This window comes from Phoenix dactylifera, chromosome 4, assembly GCF_009389715.1.
Source record: "Phoenix dactylifera cultivar Barhee BC4 chromosome 4, palm_55x_up_171113_PBpolish2nd_filt_p, whole genome shotgun sequence".
In the NCBI taxonomy this organism is placed as follows: domain Eukaryota; kingdom Viridiplantae; phylum Streptophyta; class Magnoliopsida; order Arecales; family Arecaceae; genus Phoenix; species Phoenix dactylifera.
In genome coordinates this window covers 21,767,879-21,782,896 of record NC_052395.1, presented here as the reverse complement: position 1 = coordinate 21,782,896, position 15,018 = coordinate 21,767,879, and positions in this window count along the sequence as shown.

Sequence of the window (15,018 nt, the reverse complement as noted above, 5' to 3'; positions counted from 1 at the left end):
AATAAGGGTTCGTGCAGTGTATGTGTCAGTGAATAGTAGATGCCTGGAGATCTCTCCCTCTACAGATATATCGTGCTGTCGGAAGATCAAGGTGAGTATCATACCATAAGGCAGGGAGACTCTGGAGTTGCAGATCACCTTCCTCATCTGCCTCAGTATCATGGCCGGGAGATTCAGGGGAATACCCTGAATAATATGCTCCATCACAACTAGATCTCGCTCTGAAATGAGATCAAATCTCCCACTCTTCGGAAAAAGAATCCGACCAATGAAGTTGTGCAACAACCTCATCTCTGCAGAAAGAGAGCTCGCTATAACTTGCTCCGAGTAGTCGAAGTCTTCATTCTCAAGAATTAATTGCAGGGCTCTCAACTTGTTTTCTGGCTTTTCTGGAGTTGCTCCTTCACAGGGGAGATGAAGCAACTCACTCAAACTCTCTTCGGAAACTCGAACCCTAACTCCTCGAACTTCCGATATGAGCCCTCCCATCCCAGTTTTGAGGAAGGCATAGAACTTCCGAACTAGTCCGGGGTAGATCACCACATCTAGGGAGCAAAGATACTCCCAACCTTGCCTTCGGATCCATTCCCCTAAATAGAACCCTTCTTGATCCAAGAACTCGGAATGGATCCTTCTCCCCGTTGTAACCGGTCTCCCTGCAAACTTTGCAAGTTGTACTGAAGGGGAGGGAGGAGGAGGTGGCTCTACACGTGTCTCACCTTGTGGAGACACTGTAGACGGCTCTGTAGCTTCCCTTTCCGCACGTTGGATCCGTGAGACTCTCCCGGATCGCTTGGCTACGGCTCTCTTGGGTCCCATTTCTCCAAGATCTTGAAGTAATCTACTGTTTGGAGATGATTGGAGGAGATTTGAGAGTGGGGAATAGGGTTTTCGGAAGAGGACAAAGTGAAAACAGTGCCCTAGATAGCTCACGGGTCCCCCTTTTAACAGTGGGGTCCCGACGTTGGGTCGACTCAAGGATTTTCTTGGGTCGACTCAACGTTGGGTCGACCCTATTCTGGGTTGGGTCGACCCAAGTTCAGAATTTTTTTCTTTTCTCTTCCTTTTCCCTTCTAAAAATTTTCTTTGCTTCCAATCCTTACAAATTCTTTCTGGGACAATGATACATGAGTAAAAAATCTATAGATGACAAGTTTGACTCATGTTTCATGGGTTTTTAGAAATGAGAGGAATGTATCATGAGACTGCTTGCTCCCTTTTATATCTCTTCAATGAAAAGGATCACATATGCCTAATTCCCTCCTAAGCGTGCAAAATCTATCTTCACTCAAAGATTTTGTGAAAATGTCAGCTAATTGTTTCTCAGTACATATATGCTCAATACATATGTTTCCATTTTGCACATGATCTCTAATAAAATGATATCTTATTTCTATGTGTTTGGCTTTAGAATGCTGAACCGGATTTTTAGTAAGGTTGATGGCACTAGTATTATCACATTTTACAGGAATGTTATCTAGCTTAACTCCGTAGTCCTCTAGTTGTTGCTTAAGCCATAGTACTTGAGCACAACAACTGCCAGCAGCTATATATTCAGCTTCAGCTGTCGACAGTGCCACTGAATTCTGCTTTTTGCTAAACCATGATACTAAGTTGTTTCCTAAAAATTGACATGTTCCACTAGTGCTCTTCCTATCTAATTTGCATCCAGCAAAATCAGCATCTGAGTATGCAAGCAAATCTAGACAGGAGTCTCTTGAGTACCATAATCCTATGTTTGTAGTTCCTCTTAAATATCTAAGGATTCTTTTAACAGCACTTAAATGTGACTCCTTAGGATCTGATTGGTATCTAGCACATATTCCTACACTAAACACGATGTCTGGTCTACTAGCAGTAAGGTAGAGCAAGGATCCAATTAATCCTCTATAAAGCTTAATATCAATACTCTTTCATTTCTCATCTTTGTCTAGCTTACTAGTAGGATTCATTGGAGTGCCTACTCCCTTATGATTTTCATTCCCAAACTTCTTTAGTATTTCCTTTGTATACTTAGTTTGATGAATGAAGATACCTTCTTTAGTTTGTTTGATTTGTAATCCTAGAAAGAAACTTAGTTCTCCCATCAAACTCATTTCGAATTCCCCGTGCATTAAATCAGCAAACTCTTTGCAGAGAGTATCATTTGTGGCACCAAAGATTATGTCATCTACATATATTTGTACCACTAGTAGATTTTCGTCCTTTCTTTTGAGAAACAGTGTTTTATCTACATTTTCTCTACTAAAGTCATTATTTAGTAGAAATTTGCTTAATCGATCATACCAAGCCCTAGGTGCTTGCTTCAATCCATATAATGCCTTATGTAGTCTAAACACATGATTTGGCAATTCATGATTCTCAAAATTAGGAGGTTGCTCTACATATACTTCTTCCTCTATAAAACCGTTTAAGAATGCACTTTTTACATCCATTTGATACAATTTGAAATCCATGAAACATGCAAAAGCTAGAAGTAATCTAATAGCCTCTAATCTAGCTACAGGAGCAAATGTTTCATCAGAATCTATCCCTTCTTCTTGATTGTATCCCTTAGCTACAAGTCTAGCTTTATTTCTTATAACTAACCCATTTTCATCTAATTTATTTCTAAAGATCCATTTTGTTCCAATTACAGAGTTATGCTTTGGTCTTTCAGTTAATATCCATACATTACTTCTTTTGAATTGATTTAATTCTTCTTGCATAGCATTTATCCAATTGGTATCTTTTTCAGCTTCTTCATAAGTCTTAGGTTCTAACTGTGAAACAAAAGCAAGATAATCATTTAAATTTCTAAGAGAGGATCGAGTTCTTACCCCTTGAGATGGATCACCAATGATTAAGTCTTTAGGGTGTCCATATGCATACCTCCATTCCTTTGGCAAGTTTTGAGATTGTGGTGGCACGCAATCATCTCCCTTATCTTGAATTGGCACGTCATCAATATTCAACTTTTCAAAGTTAATAATTCCTGTATCATCATCAAGAATATTTTCTTTCCTAGCAGACTCACTATCAGACTCATCAAATATGATATTAACTGACTCTTCGACTACAAGAGTTCTTTTATTGAATACTCTGTATGCCCTGCTAGATGTGAAGTATCCTAAGAAGATACCTTCATCTGACTTGGCATCAAATTTACTTAGATCCTCCTTGCCATTGTTTAAAATGAAACATCTACATCCAAATACTCTAAGATATTTAGCAGTTGGTTTCTTATTCTTCCAAAGTTCATAAGAAGTTTTCTTGGTTATTGGTCGTATTAAAACTCGATTTAGAATATGGCAAGCAGTGCTTATAGCTTCAGCCCAAAAGTACTTTGGAAGATTTGACTCGCACAACATCGTGCGTGCCATTTCTGCCAATGTCCTATTTTTCCTTTCAACAACCCCATTTTGTTGAGGTGTTCTAGGTGCTGAAAATTGATGTGAGATACCGTTTTTATAACAAAATTCTTCAAAGTGTTGATTTTCAAATTCAGTTCCATGATCACTTCGAATTGCTACTAAGGTGAGCTTCTTTTCATTTATGATATAATTATAATGTTTCAAGAATTCTGAAAATGCTTCATTCTTATGTGCCAAAAATGAAACCCATGTATATCTTGAAAAATCATCTACAATAACTAGTCCATACTTCTTCCCTCCTAGACTCGCAGTTCTAGTGGGTCCAAATAGATCCATGTGTATGAGTTCAAAAGGCCTAGTTGTTGATACTATATACTTTGATTTGAAGAATGATTTAGTTTGTTTTCCTAATGAGCATGGTCCACAAATTTTGTCCTTTTCAAAAATCAATTTTGGCACATCTTTTATTAATTCCTTCTTGACTAGTTTTGATATTAATTCCATACTAGCATGTCCTAGTCTACGATGCCAAAGCCAACTTGTTTCATTTTTCTTTTCTTCATTAGTAATTAAACATAATCCATTTTTCTTGCCTAAATCATGAAGATCTACCATGTAAATATTTCTTTGCCTTTGTCCTACAAGTACAATGCTATTATCTTTAGGATTTGTGATTATGCATACTGATGCTTCAAATGTGACTTTAAACCCTTTATCACAAAATTGACTTATGCTAAGTAGGTTATGTTTTAAACCATTAACTAATAAGACATTTTCTATGAAAGTAGATGGAGTAATGAAAATTTTACCCTTTCCAATGATATACCCTTTTTCATTGTCTCCATAGGTTACTACTCCACCCTTCTTAGATTCCAAGGTGACAAATTGGTCTACGTCACCGGTCATGTGTCTTGAACAGCCGTTATCTAGATACCATCGTTTTTCCACTTTATTAGCTGCAAGACACCCCTGCAATCAAGATCAAGAATGAGCTTTAGGTACCCAAACTATGTTGGGTCCTTTAGGGTTAGTACTTGATGTTCCTTTTGGAACCCAAACTTTCTTGAATTTAAGCTTATGATTATTACTCAATTTGTTTTGACTGGACTTTCTATAGTTACATTCATATGCTTTATGTCCTAATTTATTGCAGCAATGACAAGTAATATTTTCATTTTTAGCTTTTACAAAAATGTTCTTTAAGTATTTTTGTTTCCTATTTGTTTTATATCCTAATCCAGCCTTATCATATACAGCTTTTTGACTATCAAGAATCATATTTAATTTGGTTGAACTAAGTATAAACTTATCTACTAAGGATTTATATTTTTCAGCATCTTCTTTTAACTTGACATTTTCAGCAATTAGATTCTTGGTTTCATTTGTGAGTTTCCTACTTAATGTTTCATGGTTATGAGATAGTTTTAATTTATCTTTGATAAGAGATTGATTTTCTTCTTTTAGAACTTTATTTTTATTGATTAGTTTTTTATGTTCTTCCATGAGTTCTAAAAATGCATCATGTAATTCATCAACAGTAAAATCACATTCAAATTCAGAATCTACCTCATCGTCATTGGCCATATGGCATATTTGGGCCGTCTCTTGATGATCTTCCTCTTCCGAACTTGACTCGTCACTTTCACTCCATTCAGCCATGAAGTTCTTCTTTTTAAGTTTTCTTGCCGTCCACTTTAATTCTGGGCAATCTATCTTATAATGCCCGGGTTTGTTACACTCATAACAAATAGGTGTTTTTTTTTTCTTTTCTTTGTCCTTACCCTTTTCTTTGCTTGAGCTATCTTTGAAGAAGGGTTTCTTTTTATGAAATCTATTCTTACCTCTCATAAATTTTCTGAATTTTCTTCCAAGCATAGCCATTCCTTCTTCATCAAATTCATCATCATCATCAGAATCTTCCGACTCAGTTTGTTGTTTTGGAGTGGTAGACTTTAAGGCAATGGTCTTTCTTCTCTTGACCTCATCTTCTGAATTTTGCCTCATGGTCAACTCATGGGTTATGAGTGATCCTAGAAGTTCTTCTAATTGCAGTGTATTGAGGTCCTTAGCTTCCTGAATTGCAGTTACCTTGGCCTCCCAAACTCTTGGTAGAGACCTGAGAATTTTTCACACCAATTCAGAGTTAGTATAAGACTTTCCTAAACTCTTTAGCCCATTTATAATTTCAGTAAAACGAGTAAACATATCAGTTATGGACTCAGTGGATTCCATTTTAAACAATTCATACTTATGTACTAATATGTTTATTTTTGACTCCTTAACTTGATTAGTCCCTTCATGTGTGACCTCAAGTTTGTCCCAAATTTCTTTTGCAGAGATGCATGTAGATATTCTATTGAATTCACTTACATCTAATGAACAGTAAAGTACATTAATTGCTTTTGCATTTAATTGTGCTAATCTTCTATCACTTTCATTCCAATCCATTTCTGGTTTGGGTATGATAGTGCCCTCTATACTAATTGTGGGTGTGTGAGGTCCTCTAGTAATAATATACCACAATTCATAGTCTAGAGCTTAAATGAATATCCTCATCCTAGCTTTCCAGTATATGTAATTTGTGCCATTAAATAGAGGAGGTCTATTTGTGGATTGCCCCTCACTCATAGAACATCCTACTTGGGTTGTCATGATTTTTAACTCTTGATTGTGAGATCAATAAGTACTATTGGAGCACCTTGCTCTGATACCACTGTTGCCCAAGGTGACAAGCCAAGAGGGGGGGGGGGGTGAATTGGTTTCTCTTAATTTTAACTATCTTACTTATGTCAATTGATGAGTTAGAGGAATTAAACAAAGCACAATACAAACTACAAGAAGTATAGTGGTTCGGTGCTCTCCTAAGCACCTACGTCTACTCCCCAAGCGACCCCTTGAGAATTCACTATAATCCCGCGGATTATAGTTGGATTGTTTTCCGGGCTCACAATCCAAAAATCTTTACACTTTGGTTTTCCGGATTCACCAAAAACCTATGTTGGTTTTACGGGCTCACCAACGAACCTATGTTGGTTTTCCGGGCTCACCAACGAACCTTTGCAATTGGTTTTACGGGTTCACCAATCAACCTACACCATTGGTTTTGCGGGCTTACCAACTAACCTTTACAAAGAGTTTAATAAATGAAGTAAGAAGATTTAAGCTCTTAGATGAGCAAATATAACAATATAATCTACAAAGAAGAGTTTAGAGAATAGTTATCGCTTGATGTGACTTCTCTCTTCTTTGTCAAGGATGCTTCACTCTTCAAGGGTGGATGGAGCTCTTAATGACTCTTGGAATCTGCTCAACCACTTTCTTTTGACTCTTGAATGAAGTACTTGGATGAAGAAGATTAGGGCACTTTGTCTTTCTTGTGTACTCTTTGATATTTTGCAAAAGGATGTTCTCTCTGATGAATAGTGCCACTTTAAATAGTTTCCTTCATCTATTGGACAAGCCCCAATGGTTAGAATTCAAAAACTAACCGTTACTCACTGTTGGAAGGACAAAAAGTACTTCTGCAGAACTAGCCGTTATGCTTCTGCCCGTGCTTGGGTCGACTCAACCTTTCCTTGGGTCGACCCAACTTTCACTTGGGTCGACTCAACCTTTCCTTGGGTCGACCCTCTCAGAACCACAGAAACTTGCAATTCAGCCTTCCTTCACTTGGGTCGACTCAACATTTCTTTGGGTCGACTCAAGGTTCAGTTGGGTCGACTCAACTTCCACTTGGGTCGACCCTCTCAGGGTTTCCAGAGAACCTATTCTGTCAATGTATTCTGTCACTGCCTTTGGGTCGACCCTCTCAGTGTTTGGGTCGACTCAAGCTTGGGTCGACTCAACTTTCTCTTGGGTCGACCCTCTCAGTGTTTCCAGAGAACTGTTTTCTTGAGGCTTGAGAGGCTTGAGGTTTGGGTCGACTCATGCTTTCCTTGGGTCGACCCAACTACTGTTCATCCGTGCCATTTTTGCAGAAGTGTGCCAGATGCTTTCTTGATGTGCCGGGGTCGACCCAATCAACCTTGGGGTCGACTCAAACCACACTTTGCTGCAACTCGAGGTTAGATTCATCCATATGAACAATGAAATACATCTTTATATAATTATATGAATATACTGAGAGTAACAGACTTATAAATGAAGTATCGAATTAACTTATAACATACTCTTGATTATTGCTTGTTAATCATCAAAATACCACTATCATCCTCAGAAGTAAAAATTACAACCCCTAGCCTGCACATCGAATGGGCCACACACATTAGTGTGTACTAGGATAAGTATCTCAATGGACCTTCCCTGTATCTTACAAAGGATAATTTGGTCATCTTTCCTTGAAGGTAGTATTCACAAATCGGATATGACTCGGAAGTCAATGAGCCCAAAAGTTCATGTTTCTCCAGTTTGTTTATTCTATCTTCTCTTATATGGCCAAGCCTGAGGTTCCACAAATATTTAAGATTTATCTCATCTCTAGATTTTTGGATCCTATGGTACTCACGGTTTGTTCATATACATTTGCAGATACATCCATATGTATGTGATAGAGACTGTCAATTATAAAACTACTTACAACCAATTTATTTCTCAAATAAATGGAATATTAGTCTTATAAAAATCTTTCTGTACTAAACAAGATACAGAAATCAAATTTCTGCTAGCAGCAGGTAACAGTCCCTAAGTATCATTTTAATAATGAGCATATCTGACATACCTTCTGAAGGTCTGTCACCCTTCTTTCTCTTTATGTTTTCCATGCATGTAGTACAGTTTCTCTTCCAATGGCCGTTCCATGATGCAATGAAAATGCTTTCCCTTGCAATTGGCCTTTTTCTTGGAACTACCTTACTTGGCCTTTTCTTTGGAACTTCCTTACTTGGCCTTTTCTCGGTCTTCTGCTTCTTCGTAGGCTTCTTCTTCTTCCAAATAGATTCTCTCTTGGAAGTAGAAGCCAACTCGACAGCGAGAAGGATGCCCCTTGAACTATTCAAGGTCTCTAAGATAGTTACCAATTTATTCAACAACTCTGTTTTAGTGTATAAAATCTTGTTCATATGGTAGTTTACTATAAACTGTTCATACGAAGCTGGAAGGGATTGTAGGATCAAATCCGTTTGTACTTCCTTATGCATAGTCATGCCGAGCTTCTCAAGCTCCTCTAAGTCCTTTATCATGGTCAGACCATGATCATGGACAAACTGTCCTTCACGCATCTTGGCCTTGAATAGTCTTTTGATGGACACTTTAAACCGAGCTGCGCGACTCTGTTCACCATACAACTCTTGTAGGTGATTCAATATATCCCTGGCAGTCTTCATGTTCTCATGCTGGCATAGTAGTTCATTGAACATGGATGCCATTATGTAGCACCTAACTCTATTATCATCGTTTGTTCACTTGTCATGCATCTTACGCTGATCAGTGATCGGACGAGCTGGTAACACAAGAGTGTCATGGTCTAGCACATACCCTAATTTCTCACAATTCAAAACTATTTTGAAATTGCAGAGCCAGTCTTTATAATTAAGTTTGGTCAAACTGTTGTTCTCTAGAATATTAGTTAAGAGTTTAGAAGCTGACTTTATAATCCTCAGAGAGTAAAGATTCTAATTAGAATTTTGTACTTGAATTTCTATTTGTTTTAGAAACTTTTAAAACAAACACCTTCCACTATTTTCTCGAATCTCCTACACTCTTTCGATAGAGAAATAAAAACCTGCGACTCTAGGTTTCAAGTGGGGTGCTACGGTCCCACCAATTTACATGCCACCTCACCTATCAGTTATTGGCGACACATAAATGATGAGTGTACAACTCCTTGTATAATGCTTCTCAAACAAGTTGTAGCCAACTTGGTCTCCAAGTCATAAGTACCTCACCTAACAGTTATTGATCCAGTTTTTTGGTTAAGTCAGACCCATCATATATCCCGCAGAAGTAAAGTCGTCATTAGGTCCTCACCTATCAGTTATTGGTGCCCAACCCTACCTTTACCCCGACTACATCTCATGTCAATAGAGAGGTCCGGTCCCCCGATGGAATTTGCCCACTATATCCAGCCGAGACAAATCAACGCCGGAAAGACGTTAGCAACTCTACTATGGTAGAGACCTCTAGACTTAATATTAGGTAATCTAGTCTTAGTGATTCCAACTTTTAGCTTTTTATAGGAGATAATCGATCAATTGGCCAGGTAAGCAGGTGGGAGGATCCCCTTACTCAGAGAGTAAGGTCCTAATTAAATAACCACCTTCAATGCTTTCCTAGACACCAATTAGATCAATTAATTAAATATAGCTAGCTTAATGTATCGTCCAATCTTGACTGATTGAGGAGGTTTTAGATCTCGATTAGGGTTTACATCTTATATAAATGTCATAATCGTTTCGGCCTTGTTCACATGTTATGCGAATATAAAACTCCTTTCATATGTTATGTGTTTACATCTTATATAAATGACATATTTGTTCAAGTTTATATTTTATGTAAATGACCTAACTAGTTTAAGTTTTTATTCACATATCATGTAAATTATTGCTTAACATATATATACATCTCATGCATATATTAGTTTCCTTTTAAGCATAAGCATGAACAAAAAATATCTTTAGATGATCATAAATCCATAATTGAGTCCTATCACATGCACATGCACGTCAATTGGTTAGATCGTCTTCAACTCTTGATTCGATCTTGAGCCCCTTTGATTCGATCATGATCAACCCTTTGATCAATCGACTATCAACTACTCAAATCGTATCATGCATCTCATGCATTGACATCGATCAACCATTGATATCCAATCACGGATTACAACTCAGAAAATAATATAACATGATCATCACCACATGCATCTCATGCATAATAAAATTTCGGATATGAAAATTTTTAATTTTAATCATGCTACCAACTGATTCTCTGATCATGCAAGACATGATTTTAATTATTTTAATCTCATTGCAACTAAAATCAACATGCAAGATCATAAGAATAAAAATCATCATGCTGAAATTTCTGAAATCTGAAATTTCAGCATGCAGAAAATTTTAGTAAGCATGGATATTAAAATTTAGATCTAATAGAGTCCTAATCAAGCCTATTAATCTTAATCTAAATCCGAAAATCTAGCTCTAATACCACTGTCGGGTTACCCTGCACGTGTTGCGACGATCGCAGCGGAAACACACACGTGGGGTCGTTCATCGCATGAACGTCCTAGTTAACGTAGATTTCAAAAAAATTCTGAGTTCTCTAACTCAGAAAGTTATGAAATCTAAAGGATAGATTAAAATTAAATACTTGATTATTTCATATCTATAATTAAAAATTGTAAAGATCAACCCTTTATCTTGAGTGGGTAGATCTTCACCGCTCTATAATGATCGTGAAAATCGAGTTCGCTTAAAGCCGCACAAGTGTCCGGCCTCTACGGGTATCCACACAAAGATCTGGATCGATCAAGGTTGTGATTTCACCGGGGTGCTAGTTCCCTTGTAGAGATCCCTTTTGATGGTTGAATCTCTCTCTTCTTAGCAATTAACCAACACTTTGATTGCTCTCTCTTGAGGAAGAAGAAGAGGAGAGGGAAGAATCAAAGGAAGCACACGCTTGCTGCCTTTTTGTTTTTGCGGTGGAAGAAGGAAGAAGAGAAGAATCCCACGTCTCTCTCCTTTATTTTCTATTATTGCTTGTGGCTGAACACTAAGAGGGAGAGAAGGTGTTGCCCAGTAGATACAACCCAAGAGGGGGGGGGGGTGAATTGGGTCTTTTAAATCTTTTATGCTACTTCTAAAACTTTTTGATTAATTATGCTAAGTTGTATATATGCGCAGTGAAAGTTGAACTTAGCGACAGTTTGATGTATAGAATGTGACTTGATTGAGTATGCTTGCAACTAAAGAATTCGCGGATAATAGTTAAGCAAGCAATTTATCTAAGTGAGTAAGTGTGTGAGTTAGATAATGACAAAAAGCATTACAAACACAGCAAACATATAGTGGTTCGGTGCACCCCAGCACCTACATCCACTCCCCAAGACTTCTTGGGAATTTCACTATAATCCTACAGATTACAGTCGGTTGTTTTACAAGCTCACAACCCAACTTGTTGTTTTACGAGGTCACAACGAACTCGGTCGGTTTTTCCAGGCTCACCGACTAGAACCTCCCCGATTGTTTTTCCGGGATCACAATCAAACCCTTACACGTTGGTTTTACCCTCGGCTCACCAACAAACCTATCACCGTTGGTTTTTCCTTTGGCTCACCAACAAACCTTAACCCCTTGATTCAATCCCTTGATTGAATCAAGTTACAAGATATTAAAACAAAGTATAAAACAAAACAAAGCTTCTTAAACAAGCAAATATGACAATATAAACAAATAGAGTAAAGAGAAGCCCTCAAACGAGTTTTGAAGATGGAGGAGCTCGGCTTCTTCTTTACTTGATCCTCCTCTGATTTGGCATGAAGTAGAGGATCCCTGAGGCAGCACACGGATGGAGAGGAAGCTTTCGGATTCACTTGGATGCTCTTCTTCTCTCTATTTCGTTTTGGATGGCCCTTTTGTGCTTATGGGAGATTTTCTTTGTAATCTCTTTGAGATCTCTTTCCTAGATGATCTCTCCCACTTCCATGAGTTCTCCCCTAGCTCTCTTCTTGTTTTTATAGCTTTAGATGGCGTGGAAACAAGAATATAGCCGTTAGAGACAAGAAAAAGAGCCGTTGGACACAGTCTGCATTTCCTGACAATGTTACCTTTGGGATCGGAGTCGGCTCGCCTGTTGCAGGAGTCGGCTCGTGTTTTACCGGAGACGACTCGGCCACTGTTCCAAATTTGAATTAATGTGCTTGCCTCGACTGGGAGTCGACTCGTCTTAACCTGGAGTCGACTCGCCAACTTCTGGAGCTGACTTGGCAATTACGGAGTCGGCTCATCCACTGAAGTCCGTGGATCCAATTTTGAATTTTGTCCTCTCGAGTCGACTCGACTGTCCTGGGAGTCGACTCGAATCTCAGAGCCCGAACTCCCGATCCTCTGTCTTATGGCTCATCCAGTCTTGGAGTCGACTCGAACTTCCTTGGAGTCGACTCGGCTCTCAGTTTGCGAAACACAGCCTTCTGCCATCTTGGTGTAGTGCTGCCTTGGAGTCGACTCGAGCTGTCTGGGAGTCGACTCGAATCTCAGAGGCAGTAACTTGGTTTTCTGTCTGTTGATGGTCGCGGAGTCTCGGAGTCGACTCGTGCAATGCGGGAGTCGACTCGAATCTCAGAGTCCCAAAAATGCTCTCTGACTTTTTCCTTGTGTTCCGCTGAGAGTCGACTCTTGCTTTCTTTGGAGTCGACCTACCAACCATCGGAGTCGACTCGCGTTCCACTGGAGTCGACTCGAATCTCAGACCCGAAAACTGCTCTCTGACTTTTCTGCCTGTGACTCCTAGGAGTCGACTCATACTTCTCCGGAGTCGACTCATACTTCTCCGGAGTCGACTCGAATTCCACTGGAGTCGACTCGAAGACTGTTCTTTTGAATTTTTCTTTTGATTTTACTCCTCCAATTTGAATCCTTTGTACTTTAAACTTGGGCCAATAAATTGTAGCTTTCTTCCAACTTGAGAGCTTTGGAGGCCTTCTTGTGTTCTTCCAACTTGCTATGTTCCTTGCAAAATAAATATCTTTCTCCTTGCAACATAAACATTAGTATCTATACTTCAAGGTTTTGTGATCATCAAAATCAATCTATGAATCAATCTTTGGGTCATCAATCTCCCCCTTTTTGATGATGACAAAACTTGGAGTATATGCAATATAAAAGATATTGATTTCTAGAAGTAATACATAGCTAAGTTGCATGAAGTGGAAAACATATATATTTAAAAACATACTTCATGATAATGCTTTAGATTTAATCAGTTTAACACAATCAACATATTTAAATTTTAAGCTGATTTGTATTTAATTCAAAGTAATAAAGCATTCTTAGTATATAGCATATACTAGGATATTTCTCCCCCTTTTTGACAACATCAAAAAGATAGTGAAACATTAAGTACAAAGATCAGAGCAGAACACATCGAGTGTGAATTCAAGAGGTTTTTTAATTTGATACCACAGATAGTTTTCTAATCAAGTGTAGGTGGAATCTTGCTTAGGTTAATTCAAGAAGTACCACAAATGATATTCAAGGAGAAATATGAGTGGAAATCTAACCTCTCTTCACTAAGTATGAAAGCTTGTTCATTTAAGACCTTTTGCCTAATCTATTAAGTATTTTATCAATAGGAGAGCAATTCAATTGATTTTCAGAGTAAAAGATCAAAACTTATATATTTGAAAAATATATCATCATGTTGGATCATGACTTCAAAGTTCTTTTTATGATAATAAGAGCATTGGGGCACAAATACCAAAATATGAATTCATGCAATTTATGATATATCTTAGAGCTCTTTTAAGGACTTTCTTTTATTCCTTTAGAAAATAAGCACGATTTGATACATATACAAAAATATGAATTGGCACACTATTGAAGTTCTAAAGAGCAAGCCAATTAGGACTCATTAGTGAATTCCAAAATAGATTTTCTACGAGATACTCAAGAAAATTTAACACGTTATTCTCCCCTTTTTTCATTAAATTAGAGGCTCTTAAGATCAACTATTTGAATTGCAATTTGGTTCATGATTTGTGCAGAAGATATATTAACCAAATAACATGCCTCAAGGTGTATCATAAAGATTTTCAGATTTAAATTTCAGATGATACATATTGGAATCACTTTTCATTTAGTATTCTTTCTCTCTCCTTTAGTTATAGATTTATGCGATTAAGTTCCATAAGACCTCTCCTTCTGAAATTTTCTTTCTCCCCCTCAATTGATCATTCCATTTAAGAGTTTAGAATCCTAAGATAATGTTCAATAAAATTGTCAATCTCAAAACTATATTTTCTATAAGTTTCAGCTTATTTTCATAAGACTCAAGGTTTGAGATAAGACAACCTTTATAGAACTCATCTCAAGGTAATTTAAAGCATGTCTTGCAATATAAGGAAGTTCATAAAAATCAATCCATAAGATTTAAGGTATACATCAAATTGAAGTAACTTTAGGATATATCTAAAGCTCCCCCTCAAAAGATGCATACTTCTTTAATCATTCTTTTCTTTTGTTGAATTTCAGATTTTAATGACAAACGTGAATAGAACTGAAATTCTATGATATCGAGAATGGAGAGTGTTCAAGAATTATTCAAAATTTATAGCAATCACCCTTTTTAATCTATCAAGAACAAGTTATGCTTCCTCTTAATCTTTGAGAAAATGTACTGAAATATTAATCAGAAAATGATTCATTTGACGCTCAGTTTCTTTCAACAGCATTTACATTTTCTTTCTTTTAGAGTCATTTGAGTGAGGTGAAATATTTCTAGCTTTTAGATCATTCATTCTATATATATTCTGATGGAAATTTTTAAGAATGTAGGAGAGAAAAACATATAGATGATCATTGAGGTATATATATTTATAGAACTCAATTTCTTAATGATAGTTTTTCAGCGATGTATACATGAATCACAATAAATCTTTAATATCAAAATAAAATCATATATTTAGAAATTTTTGTTTGTAATCAAGATCATCGAAAGACACATCATTTGAACCAAT